This window comes from Erpetoichthys calabaricus, chromosome 12 (genome assembly GCF_900747795.2).
Source record: "Erpetoichthys calabaricus chromosome 12, fErpCal1.3, whole genome shotgun sequence".
Taxonomy (NCBI): Eukaryota; Metazoa; Chordata; class Cladistia; order Polypteriformes; family Polypteridae; genus Erpetoichthys; species Erpetoichthys calabaricus.
This window is the reverse complement of record NC_041405.2, coordinates 110,294,358-110,309,071: the sequence shown is the minus strand read 5'-3', so window position 1 is coordinate 110,309,071 and position 14,714 is coordinate 110,294,358.

Here is a 14,714-nt window from a genome sequence, read left to right as displayed (position 1 = left end):
GAGCCGGAAGTGACATCATCATTAGGAGCCGGAAAGTGGTGTCATCACTGGAAGTCAGAAACGGAATTGATATGGAGTGGCCATTTTGAGAATCCGGAAGTAATGAAGGTAAGTGCGTGGAATTGTTATTTGTCTTCTTTGGGTCTCGTTTAAGAGAGAGAGAGGCTTTAGTACTCAAAATCAACCCTTCATCTCGTGGTAGATCACTCACCTTAGGGCTTGTTGGCTGCTTCCGAAGCGCACGTGTGTGACACTATCCTGGTTACGATACCTGCGTACGAAACCTGCAGTTTCTTGACAATCTGTTAATTTGGAAAAAAAAAAAATAGACTGACATGTTTCTTGAGAAAGCTATTTCATTTTGGCCATTTTGAACCTAGAATTGGACTTTAGGAATGCCAGTACCTTGCAATCCAATTGAATAGAATAACAGGTTTCAGCAGTGCCAATGCAATTACAAAGGTTTCTTTAATAACTAATTACCTTTCCAGTTATATGTGAATAATAAATTAAAAATCAAATAGTAATGGCCATTACAAACACTAATAACGGCTTGATAAAAGAAGTCTAAGTTTCTAACAAAAACTTGTACATTCCTGGGTGTGTCCCGACTTTTGACTGTTGGTGTATATTTAATGGGTTATGGTAAGTAAGCAAATAATTATGTTTTTTAACTGTTGTCCCCTTTGTCAATGGTAGTTGAAATGCTAGTGTCCCATTTTTCATCTTCACTAACTCTCTATCTATTCCTCTATTCTCATCAGTCGATGAGGTTGGAACCATGAATGCTGCTTCTTTGTATTGCCAGGTTTAGTGTGGTTTCATAAATATATATTTGCTCCTGCATTATAAAACTGGATGGCTTGTTGAATAATTAAATCCATGGAACATAGAAAGCATCTACAGTAGGGGTGCTGGGGGGATTGGTGTTCGTAGACATTGCTGCCCTCTTCGGTATTATTACAGAAGACAGCAAGATGAACAGAATTCAAGGGTGTTCAAGATCATTCAAATTTGATTAATTTAAAGTTGACTTAAAATTGCTACAGATCACAATGCTGTATTGACATAAAAGCCTAAAATAATAATTGCCTCTTCATAAAATGGACTACCATCAAGAAATAGAAGTTAGTGCCACATTCAGTTCTTCTCTTTCTACCATATTCTAAATAGCGACTCGGCATGCATTAAAAAAATTGCATTGCATTCTGTTTTATCGTGGCTTATCTCTATTGCACTTAATAAAGATATACAGACATACAATGCTGATTGCTTTTTCAGTCATTTAAGGTTTTGCTTTGATAAAGAATGGAGTGCCATCACTTCATTTCCAGGTTATTGCCACATGTACCAAGTGCAATGAAATTCCTACAACCAGGAGCAGACCACAAGTGTCTTTGTCTGGTAGTTTTGAGCAAAACAGATGAGTTACCTTTTGCTTACAGTTTTGTGAAACTGACTGTAAACATAATTTTATATATGATTTTTGCAACCATGAAACTCATTAAAAAGGGTGTTTTAGAGATTTAAAAGTTTATTGGAAAGGTGGAAAGAATGGAACGCTGCTTTTTAAGCAATACCATATATTCTTTTGCTTATTTCTTCAGAAAAGGGTCCAGGTAAAAATAAATGAGAAGAACTGTCTTTTGGAAATTCAGCATGGCTAAGCACAACCCATGATGTGACAAAAAGATGCACTCTTAGACAAAAGCTGTAATCCACTGAGATAATGAAGTTGTTACCGAAATTAGTTAAAAAAGAGAATGCTGTACCTGTGGTCTTAGATGTGATCCCACTTTGGCTGTTACAAAAGTTTGTATGCACGAGTAAATGTATCGGCCCCAGCGCACACTTGCTGCCAGATGGGAACTGTAGTTTCCGCATGGGCATTGGTTTCTATTACGATCCCTATCACTAATACGCCATATACCCTATATTTTAAGATAACAATAACAAACATAATAACAATAATGAACATGTAAAATTTTGCAGCAATTTTTGTGTGCTCAGTGAACAAACAGACAAAAAAAGTTTATGATTTTATTTGTATAAATTTGTGACATCATAACACTCAGAGAATTTAGAATGCATTGCTTTGATGCCATATGTTGTTCGGGTGTGTGAACTGAATGCATGCATGTGATATTTTGGCTATGGTGACACTCACTTAAAAATCATCTTTAAAACAATGAGCTGTGAGCTCCCTATAACGTCTGAATTCAATTCTCATTAAAACTTTAAGTATCTCTACCAGTCAGTGTTTTAAAACCATACGTATTTTCACCTAGATAGAAACTGGAACCAAATGGCTTTGATTTTTAAGGTAAGGTTTGGGATTTAAGATAATTAGACCAGGAACAAAGAGTCTCAGGCTTAGAAAAAGGTTGGTCTTAAAACGGGCCGGGTAACAGGAAGTTAAAACAAACTGGTAAACAAAAATCAAGATGTTAAGCAAAACTGAAAAATACATTGATGATAACTTTAATAAGCAGACTGACAAGGATTTTTCCTACTACAAGTTGAATTCTTTGAAAAATTGGGTGGCACTAATTAGGAGGGTGATAAGCTAATTGTGACACCAGTCATGTGACTGTAGCAGTATGGCTTAGCACATGAAAAACAATTTACGATAAAAACTAAACAGGCATTGGAAAAATATACCTCATTACAGTATAGATCATTTTTCGTGTTTACTTATAAGAAGAAACGGTCTCAACAATTAGAAGTACTTCGAAATTTCTTTACAGGAATGAAATGTAAGGCTTTAGAGAATCAAGCCACAACAGCAAGAATCGAAGTCCACCTTTAGATGCTAATAAGTCTCAAATAAACCCAAAGAAATACCAGAGTGGGGTTTCCATAAAGACAAGGAGACAAAGAACAGGAAAAAGGCTGTGGAAAAATAAAGAACTTAAATCGTTTATTTACAGTACAAAAAAAACTAATATAGTCACCAAAATATTTCCATTATCAAAATATTTCCTGCAAAATTTCCCGATAAATGGGAACTCAACAGAAATATATTTCTTGAGGAAAAATAATTTCAAACACATTTTCCTATGAACTGTAACCAAATTGATCAAACTGAAGGAACGCATCCAGTGTAACGAGAAATACAAAACAGAGAGAACATAAAGTGTTGGGGACATGCCAGTACTCTGTTTAATTGAAATAAAAATGTTGAACAAGGGAAATAAAGCTGTCAGTCCCATAACTGCGGACTTTATGCATCTCTGGAGATTCCCTTTTTCGCAGAACTACGTGTTTGGTTCCCTCCGTTTCGTATGTGAATGCCAATTTCCTGCAACAGTGTTGATTTAGTTAGCCGACTAGGCAGGAAAGGTGGGCACTTCAGGTCCAGGCTGTAAGTGGGTGCCATCCTGTGGGCTGCAGGCAAAAGGAGAAAGGCTGACAGCAATCTCGTTCCTTCTGTCACTGCCAGTGGCCTTACCACCATTTTGCTCTGTTGCCATATTGCTATGTCGATGCTCCCAACTTCCTTGGGTGCAACACCACTTAAATATTTCAGTAAAGAAATAACAAGACAAATTTGCAGTGCAAATTTCTCCTCTGTGTGATAGCGAGATAATAATAAAATGTCAATGTTCACTACCCTGTCAATGGTGGTTGGCTATTAGACACATTCAGTGAGTGAATTTATATTTTTGATTTCTTTCACTCTTCCAGATATTCTAGTAAATGTTAGTGCCTGACTGCATTATAATAATAACAGTCATATTATATAGTCTGCGGTGGGTTGGCACCCTGCCCAGGATTGCTTCCTGCCTTGTGCCCTGTGTTGGCTGGGATTGGCTCCAGCAGAACCCCGTGACCCTGTGTTCAGATTCAGCGGGTTGGATAATGGATGGATGGATATTATATAGTACGTTAAGTGCATGATGATTGTCATATAATATTGGCTAAACTTCAGAATTCAAAGGATTATACATGATCCATAAGTTGTGATGTATGGGTCATTGGCTTGCACAAGAGTAAAGGAGGTGAGTCCAGGTTTCCAAGAAACTCAGCTTTATGTCAGGGAAAACAAGAACAGGTCTTTATTCACACAGGAGCTGTCACTTCAACACACACAAACACAGCAATCAGGCTGTGATGTTTTCACTCGTCAGCTCCCATCTTCAGTTCAAAAGATAAGACAAACAGCCTCCCTCGTCAGGTAGGTTCAGCGGCTGCTGAGTAGCGGCTCGAGTCAGCTCATTCAGGAGAAGAGAAGATAGGAAAAAGAGAAGCGAGGCCAGTGGCCGATTTGAAATGATCCCTGCATCAACCACCATATGACAGACACATTACGTGGTGGGCCTGCAAATTAGCATTTGCACTGGTGGCAGACAAGCAATCTCTTCCTGCGTTAACAGAGTTTCGGCGCACAGCGCAGTTGGGGGATTGACAGGGTCTCAAAGATCTCACAATATAAATCTTTGAAATTGAAATAGTTTATGCACCATTAATGTTTTGTTCATGTCCATAGTACTTTTCATGCATGAGACAATAATTTCAGATAGAAACAGGGAGGCATTAGCCTATAAAAGCTTTCAATTACATTTTAAAAGTGAAATTAATCACAGTTGAAGTATGGTAATATATTAGACTAGGTTTATTAATTGAAAATAATACTTGGTTAAAGTTAACCTGTTTTTTCAAGACAAGGGGTACACTTCTTGGGACTGAACCATGTAAGAGATATGTTTGTTGTTCTGGTGCCTCCGATTTTCGATCCCTTCACATTTTCAGTGCTAAAAGATAATATAGCCATTCCTCCCACTGTCCAAAGACATGCATGTTAGGTGAATCAGCAATGCTAAGTTGGCCCTAGTGTGTGTTTGGTGTGTGGATGTGTGTGTGTTCACCCTGGGTTTGGTCCTGGTTTGTGCCCTATGTTGACTCGAATAGACTCCAGCATCCCTGTGTCCCTGAGGTGGATTAAGCGAGGATTTAAGCAGGTTAGGAAATGAAACGACTTGACAATCAACCTAACCTCCATACCTTTACAAGTGGCGGAGGAAAAAAAAACAATGCATGTCTAGGTATAACATACAAACTCCATTAAGTGCTGAATTCAAACCTAAAATGCTGGATCTGTGATGTAGTAGTGTTAGCCTCTGTTCCTCACTGCTAAAAGATTGGATTAGAAAATGAGAAAAAGCATAACCAGATAAGAATTGCTATAAAGGACTGTGTGGCATAATAAGTATGGCCATGCACTTTAAACAGCATGACTGCTTGTTAGAACTTGGCCCCACCTCCGAGGATGTGTGCAAGGAATGAAACGTGACCAAGCATCTAGACAAGATCTCTGTGCAGTGGTATAACTATAGGCAGTACAGGAGGGGCAGTTGCACCAGCATCAATAGTGCTGGGATACCAATGGTGACCATATGGCTGTTGTTTCACAAAGGCTTTATTGTTTACATGCTTGCCTACTTGACATCAGAATGAAAAGGTTAATGGTTTTATGAGCTTAATTATGACTATTGACCTTTTATGCAGCTTATTTGCTTGACATATCTCAATAATGGTGTTAATTTTTTAAACAGATTTAATTTAATTTTACATGGCGGTTTCTTGTACTAGGGCCCCATCAAGCCCTAATTATGCCACTCTCTCTGACCATTTCATCGGTGTCTGGAAAAATCCTACAGTTTCTGAAAAGTTTCAATAGATAGGCACAAATCTTTTCTCATACATTCTGATTTAGTCTTCCAGCACACATTAATGGAAAAAAATACTATGATCCACAGAATTACTCCATGCAAGAGGTTGAGTATCAGCCAAAAGGCAAACAAAATGACAAATCCAGGTTGTCATGTAATGGCACCTCACTGGCAGGATATTTTCTATGGATACTGTGCACTAAAGCTGTAGGCAACCTGTTGTTTCAGCAGTATTATTATTATTATTAGGCTTATATATGTATATTTTTGCTTCTTTAGAAAGTTCCGTCATTGAAAATATTTTTAAAGTAGTCAGACCTATTGCCTTCAAACTCAATTGTCAGGCTATTAATATTATGAAAACGATTTTGCTTAGCCTTTGCATTCTTTGCTATTTCTGGCTAAATTTCAAATTTTAGACTTTGCAGTGAACAGCTGGTATATTTCTCTGGACACTTTAGATAACATGTTGCTCATTTTCTACATGTTTACGTGCTGCACTGGACTCACTGAAATCGTGTGTTTTCTTATCTGAACATCCTTTCAATCATTTGCTGAACCCTCTGCGTTTTGTAGGAGACTTCTTGTAAAAATGGTTTATTTTATCTCACTGCCTATTGCTAGTTTAAAAATACACCAACAAACCTTAACAGATGGCAAAGGACAAAACAATCAAACATTAGAGCCTCATTTTTAATACTGATTTATCATCTTGAAACAAACAGCAGTTACATTACAGAAAAGTAGCTTATACAAGGGTCTCTAGTACAACAGAAACATTTACATGTTTCTTGTTTGTGAGTAAGCGAGTAAAGGCCATGTCATATCACACGATGTTTCTTGAGATTTTCAATCACAGACTTCATTTACATAATCTTAGCGAGTGTTCCATGACCCACTGTCACGTAATGTGGCGTACCCAGCGACTCAGTCAAACTAGTCTGCAGCTCAGTCTGAAGTCGTAGGGGCGGTCTCTATGTGTATGAGAGCTGACAACCAATGAGCTTTGGACTTCATAAACAGAAGAGAGGCTTGTCCCTCTAAAATCTTACATTTTATGTACCATGATGGAATTAAAAAATTAATGGAAGGTCACCATCTTATATTTTATGTAACTTGATGGAATGGAAAAACGAACTGAAGGTCACAAAGAGGGTTGCTCACGCTACTTTGGAAATGTTAAACTGTGTTAGAAAGTCATTACGCAGCTGCATAACTGTATGTCCCTAGCAATTTCTTATGGTGTCAATTGACATATCCTGCCAACAAGATCAGCAACAGCAGTCCTTAAGTTTGACATCCCTTACAACCAAAAGGTGTGCACTGTGACATTGGCTTAAGTCAATAAAAAAGAAAAGGGTAAAATCAACTTACAGGTAGTCTAAAATCAGTTAAAATCTGTCATCTAAGGTCTACTCATTGTGTAGGCACAGAGTTAATTATCGCCTCTCTCCCCATCACTGTTTACGTTTCTGTTGTGGAAAATTGATTTTTATGAAAACAGTGACTGAAAAACTTAAGAAATGTTTTGAAATCCAAGAAATGTCCAGCAAAAAATCACACTCTGCAAACAAAGAACTCAGCTGGCTGTACTCATTGCTTTCAACTCTTACATGGTGATATTGTGCGCTCTAGCAAACCATGATCTGGCTCTGTTGGCAAAACCTGACAACAATGTTTGAAATATGCCTTATAATTTGCTGAGAAACTTTGGAAAACATCTTCTGAATGGGAAAAATTTCCACCAGTCACAAAAAAGAATTGTGACTCAAACTTTGAGAAGGGAAGGGCATTCTCAACGTGACAATTTTAGTGACAGGTAAAAAGCACACAGAAATGCAAGGAATATAGTTGGAAAGCTCCAGATGTCTACTTTTACAAGGAGACTGCAGCATCTTTATGTCTTCAACCAATCTATAATTCTTCTTCTTTTTCTTCTTTTGGTTGCTCCCATTAGGGGTTGCCACAGTGGATCATCTTGTTCCATATCTTCCTCTCCTGTGCATCTTGTTCTGTTACACCCATCACCTGCATGTCCCCTCTCACCACATCCATAAACCTTCTCTTAGGCCTTCCTCCTTTCCACTTCCCTGACATATCTATCCTTAGCATCCTTCTGCCAATGTACTCAGCATCTCTTCTCTGCACATGTCCAAACCATTGCAATCTCGCCTCCCTGACTTTGTCTCCAAACTGTCCAACCTGAGCTGGCCTTCTAATGTACTCATTTTCTAATTCTGTCCATCCTCGTCACACCCAATGCAAATCTTACCATCTTTAACTCTGCCACCTCTACCTCTGTCTCCTGTCTTTTCGTCAACGCCACCATCTCCAACCCATATAACATAGCTGGTCTAACTACCATCCTGTAGACTTTCCCTTTCACTCTTGCTGATACCCATCTGTCACAAATTACTCCTGACACTCTTCTCCACCCATTCCACCTTGCCTGCACTCTCTTTTTCACCTCTCTTCCACAATCCCCATTACTCTGTACTGTTGATCCCAGGTATTTAAACTCATCCACCTTCGCCAACTCTACTCCTTGCATCTTCACCACTCCTCTGACCTCCCCCTCATTTACACACATATATTCTGTCTTGTCCCTTCTGACCTTCATTCCTCTCCTCTCTAGAGCATATCTCCATCTCTCCAGGGTCCCCTTCAACCTGCTCTCTACTCTCGCTAGAGATCACAATGTCATCAGCAAACATCATAGTCCAGTGGTGCTCTTTCCTGGCATGAAACCATACTGCTGCTCGCTATTCGTAACCTCCCTTCTTAACCTAGCTACCAGTGCACTTTTTTACACTTCTCAGGAATCCTCTCATGTTCCAAGATTGCATTAAACAATCTGGATAAAAACTCCACTGTGATCTCTCCTAAACACCTCCATGCTTCCACAGGTCGGTCCCTCTGTCTAGCCAATCGGTACAGGTCCTTTTCTCCTTCCTTAGTGTTCAACCTCTCATACAACTCATCATACACCTTTTCTTTAGCCTTTGCCACCTCTCTCTTCACCTTACACCTTATCTCCCTGTACTCCTGTCTATTTTTGGCATCTTTCTGACTATTCCACTTTTTTTTCAACAACCTCTTCCTCTGTATACTCTCCTGTACTTTCGCATTGCACCACAAGGTTTCTTTTTCCTCCTTCCTCTGTCCATATGTCACGCCAAGCACCCTTCCAGCTGTCACCCTTACTACTTCTGCTGCAGTTTCCCAGCTGTCTGGTAACTCTTCACTGTCACCCAGTGCGTGTTTTACCTCCTCAACCTTGCAGTCTTCCTTTTTCAACTTCCACCATTTGATCCTTGGCTCTGCTCTCACTCTCCTCCTCATCTTGATCTCCAATGTCATCCTACAGACCACCATTCTATGCTGCCTAACTACACTTTCCCCTGCCACCACTTTGCAATCTACAATCTCCTCTAGTCTAATTCTCCTGCAGAGGATATAAACAACCTGTGTGCATCTTCTTGTATGTCACCCTATGTTGCTCCCTCTTCTTAAAGTGCGTATTCACCAAAGCCATGCCCATCCTATTTGAAAAATCCACTATCATCTGACCTTCAGCATTCCTCTCCTTTACACCATACCCTACCCATCACCTCCTCATCTCCTCTATTCCTTTCACCAACATGTCCATTAAAATCCGCTCCAATCACCACTCCCCTTGGTACATTGTCCATCACTTCATCCAACTCAAACCACAAATCTTCAAGAAGACAATTTTATTCATGTAATCATTTAGCTGTTTAAAACCTACTTTTTCAAGAAGTGTGATTAAAAAGTAGGTACCATGTGCTCTAACATTATCCAAAAAGAATGGTCAAGGTTACTTTTCTTAAGCAGGATCTAACTACTTTCTTTGTTAAAGAACCTGGAGGAATGCCTGGATTTTTGAGAATTTACCTCTGCCTAGTACAATGTCATTTACACACTCAAAAACCTTTTAAAAAAGACTACAGAAAATGGATTGAGGATGCTAGTGAATAGGTTGATTTGAACAATTATTCTATAAAACACAAGTACATTTATTTTACTGAACGACTTAAATTGGGTACATTAATTGGGAGCGAGGTTTGGCTGACTCAGCTCTTCAAGTTTATATCACATTAGATTTTATATTTACAGTATCTTTTTTGTAAAAATACAGGGAAAGGTTTCCACTTATTAACCAAAATGGTATTTATCAACTACACAAGAATGGATGGGTTTAATATATGGTCAATAGTTGAGAATAACCTTCTTGGATTTCCTACACTATTATTAAGAAATTCAGAAAAATAAACCCACTCTCAAATGAGACAGCTATTTTGTGTTTAGTTATAGAAGCTCTCAGAATTTCTTAGTTTAGTTCTTAGTTTTAATTTAATGTTTCTCTGCTTACACTTTTGTCTTTTGACAATACAAACTTTTTGAGTTTACCAGTGTAGTAATTGGGGTTATTAGGTCAGCTCCAGCCGTCAGCCCAACCTTAACATTATCCACCTGACTATTTACTTTGCTGGCTGTTGCAGAAAAATAATGAACTATGGCTGACTAAAAATAATGCTTGAAAATGTGGAACAACTGTCACATTAAAGTAAAATGCACTAGTGATCTGAAATATCTGTGTCAGATGAATGTAAGGTTCCTTTAACATAACTAAATCTAACATATACCCACCCTTGTGTGTTGGAAAGGTAATATGCTTACTGAGATCAACGAAATTCACAAGGTCCATAAACTTTGGTATCACATGGATTATCTGTTTACTGGCTACCATACCTGATGTAGACAGATAATAGAATAATATTAATTCTTGCCCTTCATGTACTTTTAGTACTTTTTCTCGGCATCCCAGTGTGTCTCAGCCACTCTTCACTTCACCAGTGCTCCTCCTCTCAAGCAAGTTCTCATAAAGCCTGCTTCTCAGACTCTGTCGTTATTTTCAAAGCACCTTTCACACCTCTTGTATGGTTTTATACTTGCTGTCTTTGAAGGCAACTTACTCAGCATGCACCTATACTTCTATTTGTGCGTCTCATACTCGCACTTATTCTGAGGGACTGGACTCACAGTCCTTATTGTTTTATTATATCTCTATTGAAATTACATACTACTAGAAACTTTTTGTGTTGTAATAGATAATAAATCTGAAAATGTATATTTTGGCAGATGGTAAATGGCGAATGAAAGAGCAGGGGGCATTCTTTTAATTATGACATATTCAAAAGAAGAAAAAACAGACAGCTAATATCTTTAAACTTTAAACCACTCAAGAAAATATTCTCAAAACCACTGCCTTATTATTCTTGGTAAGCGGATTGAACAACATTAAAATATGGAGGTGTTGTTTCAGTTAGAACAGCCACTCCATCTATGATGAGTCACGTTTCTTTCAAAATTACCAAAGAAATTTTTCCTATCAGTAATAAGATTATTAACATTAATATTACGTAAAGCCATTGTAAGGTCTGAGAATGTCATGGCTGCTCTGAATATTTAAGACATATGGACATATCAATTTGATTATATGCATTTATAGAAAACTGTGTTTTTTTTCTCTCTCTCTCTTTTTGTTGCATCTACTGTATAATTAGATATTAAAAGCTCAATGTAATGTAGCGCACGTTTTTAGTTAACCCCACTACACAGAATCATTATATTTAATATGTGTTTGTGGTTACCATTATACAAACAGTTAAATAGTCATGAAAACAGTACATTTATTACCTGCCTGATGGTTCTGGAGGATGGATTTCAGCCAGTGGTAAACAGACAGGTGAGACTTGTGAAAATTTCTTCAGATGCTCCCATAATTGAAAGGGGTTCAGAAATGGTGATTCTTGTAGCTGTGGTTCTCTCACTTTAAGATCCTAATGAAGCAACTATTTTAGTAAATTATTCAGATTGACTATATATGCCTCCTCTTCATTCTCTTTTCTCTATAATCAGAATATTTTGTCATATAGAATCCTATGCTTGACCTTCAGCTCTATCTCTATTTTATATTTGTCTCTTGATTTTGCCATTTTATAGGCATCTTGTCTCACAATGTACATGGTTCCTAATATTCTTAGCGCACTAAAAATTTTTAATATGTGTGGCTAAATACAAGGTCAATCTCGGTTTAAAATGTAAATATAGCAACAAATCACAAATCTGTCTGCTCAACCATTTCATGAATAAATCAAAGTAGCATAATAACTATAAATTTCATTTGTTGCAAACTACACTTGCTTAATTTGATTTTAGTGGTGCTGAGAAGCTCCAGTCCATCCCAGTTATAAGACAAGAACTAATTCCTTCATGGGGGAGTCTCATATTCATGTATGACCAACCCAATTAGATCACCATTTCACCTATAGTGCATTTTCCTCCAGTACCACAATGTGAAAGGTCCATGCTGGCAATGGCTCCACACAGCAGGTCAGTATTCAGACTCAGTCTCCTGGAGCTGTGACACAGCAGTGCTTAACAATATCCCACTCATTTTGGACTACTGCATTTCAAAAAACATTTCTTATTGAAATGTAAAATTGTCTATTTTGCTAACTGTTGTTTAAAATATTTGTTCATTACCTGTGTACTGAAAACAGAGTAAGAAATTATCATGTAGATGCAATTCATCATGCACCTGTAAACTGTACGATGCATAATGTTTTTTACTGGTAGCAATGCTGAGAATTCAAGTAAATGTTAAATAAATGACCATGGCTGTGTGCCCAGTGTATTTCTCTCTGCCAAATTATCACTAGTTATAATTTTAACTGAGAATTTGTTACTCAAAATGCCTTTTAAAATATTTTGGACAGATTTTTTCAAAATTCACATAATGCAATAAAGGTAGAGTTACTTCATTAAAATATTTTTTGGGATTCTTATTGTCACACACGTGCGCATGGGAGGCAGCTAAAGGGCTTGAGTAAGGGCAGTTCCAAATCATAGCGGGATGTGGCTGAGTGCACTGACTCTTTTTCTCCCTTTCCTGTAGACCATTCATGGGAGATTCCACCTGGCCCTCTTGACGTCACTTCCGGGACCGAGCCAATGGAAGGAGACCTTGCCGGCTCCGGCCCCTGTGATGTCACGTCCGGGCTCAAACCTATGGCTGAAGATCTTCATGAGCCCGACCCATTTGATTTCACTTCCTGTCTTCCCCTTTAAATGCCTCCACCTTTTCCCTATTTCCTCAGTTCTGTTTTGTGCACAGCAGTGCTATCATTGAAACGACGATTTGCAGCCAGGAAACCAAATATACGGGTGGCTGCCCCAAACCTTGCTATGGCTCTTTGTGGCTTTTGTGACATTATGTATAATAAATCTTTTATTTAAGCACTGCTTTACTGCATCGCAGCAATGATCTTTAAATAATATTATAATGAAGTTGTCCTACATCCAGAAACATTGGCAAGGAATGCTTAGTGAAATTTCTTAAGAAAGTGAGCAGTTTCTTAATTACAACATGAGGTATAGTTACTGTGTTTGAATTTAAATCTCCCCACAAAGTTCAGTTATCTATAATTTCCCCAGATGTGACTTTTGTTTGTGTTCGCATTGAACACACATCTCCTCACACACCAGTGCTATACTTTTAGTATTAAAAGATTAGCAGAATCGATTGGTAGTGGCTGTTATTAATTAAACTACACAATTTACAGACCCCTGCTTTACACCTTCTTTTTCTACTTCTCCCGTTAGGGGTTACCACAGCGGATCATCTTCTTCCATATCTTTCTGTCCTCTGTATCTTGCTCTGTCACACCCATCACCTGAATGTCCTCTCTCAAAACATCCATAAACCTTCTCTTAGGCCTTCCTCTTTTCCTCTTGCCTGGCAGCTCTATCCTTAGCATCCTTCTTCCAATATATAGGCCCCACCTTTACACCATTGTCATAAAAATAAACTTACTGGTTTTAATTTAGTACCATGTAAGAAAAAACAAAAACAGTGAAGAAGTGTTGGGGTACCTCGAAAAGCAAACCCTGTATAATTGATGGAAAAATAGAAAAAAAAAAACATTAGAGGACTTTTCAGACAGGAGTCTTGTCAATCATTCAAACAAAGATGGTGGAGATGCCCCTTAAGAGATAACAAGACCAGAAGAGACGGGGCCAGGGACCTGTGACCCAGAAGTGACATCACTGGAGCTGCCAGTCATCTGACCTGTAAGAGAGAAAAGAGGACGAGCATTAGGCAACAGTGCCAATCCTTAGCTCGGAATGGAATTACCATAAGATGAGCCTCCAAACTGTCTTCCAAGCGCATGGGTGTGACAACCAATATTCAAGCTTTATATTTGAACTTGTAGTAGTTACAGATGTATGAAAAATAAAATATTTTGATATTCTTGATCTTTAATATCACCAACAGAAACGGATACAGTTTTACAATAAAAAATTATTATATATTGTAAAGACATGCACAAGGTTAGAAACTGCTACCTCAGAAGACAAAGGGCCAGTCAAAGGACCAATCTGGGAGAGTAGCGAAATGTGAAAGAAGAACAGTATGTTTTTAACCTTCTGGCAAGGTGGCTCACCCGTTTGTAGTCTTCCCTCTCCAGCTTGGCTGCTTTCTGTACAGATAATGCAAGTTCTTCTTGTGGTTTTCCACAAAAATATACAGTTAGGCTAACTGGCTAATGAAAATTGCGCAAATGCATAAAAAACTCTTTGTCACATGCTTTCTTTTAGATGCCATTCCTTTTGTTAAATAATGGATAAGTGACCCTCACTGGTCGCACCTGTAGTGGTGCTGATTGAATTAGTACAGCTGACTGGATAATAACACTCAGAATGTGAGTTCGGTGCAAGACACATTTTAAGGCGGAGATCTTACTATCATCTGCAGTATTACAAGAAAATAATACATTCACACCATCCCAGAACTATAACATTTTAATATATTATGGCGCGCAGCTGGGGGTGGTACCCACCCGGGACGCCGATTATGCCTCCTCCAGACCACGAGGGGGTGACCGCCCTGGTGGCTATGGGGACCACGGGAAAGGAGCTTGGAAGCTCAACCCTATAGGGGCCCATGGTCACCGC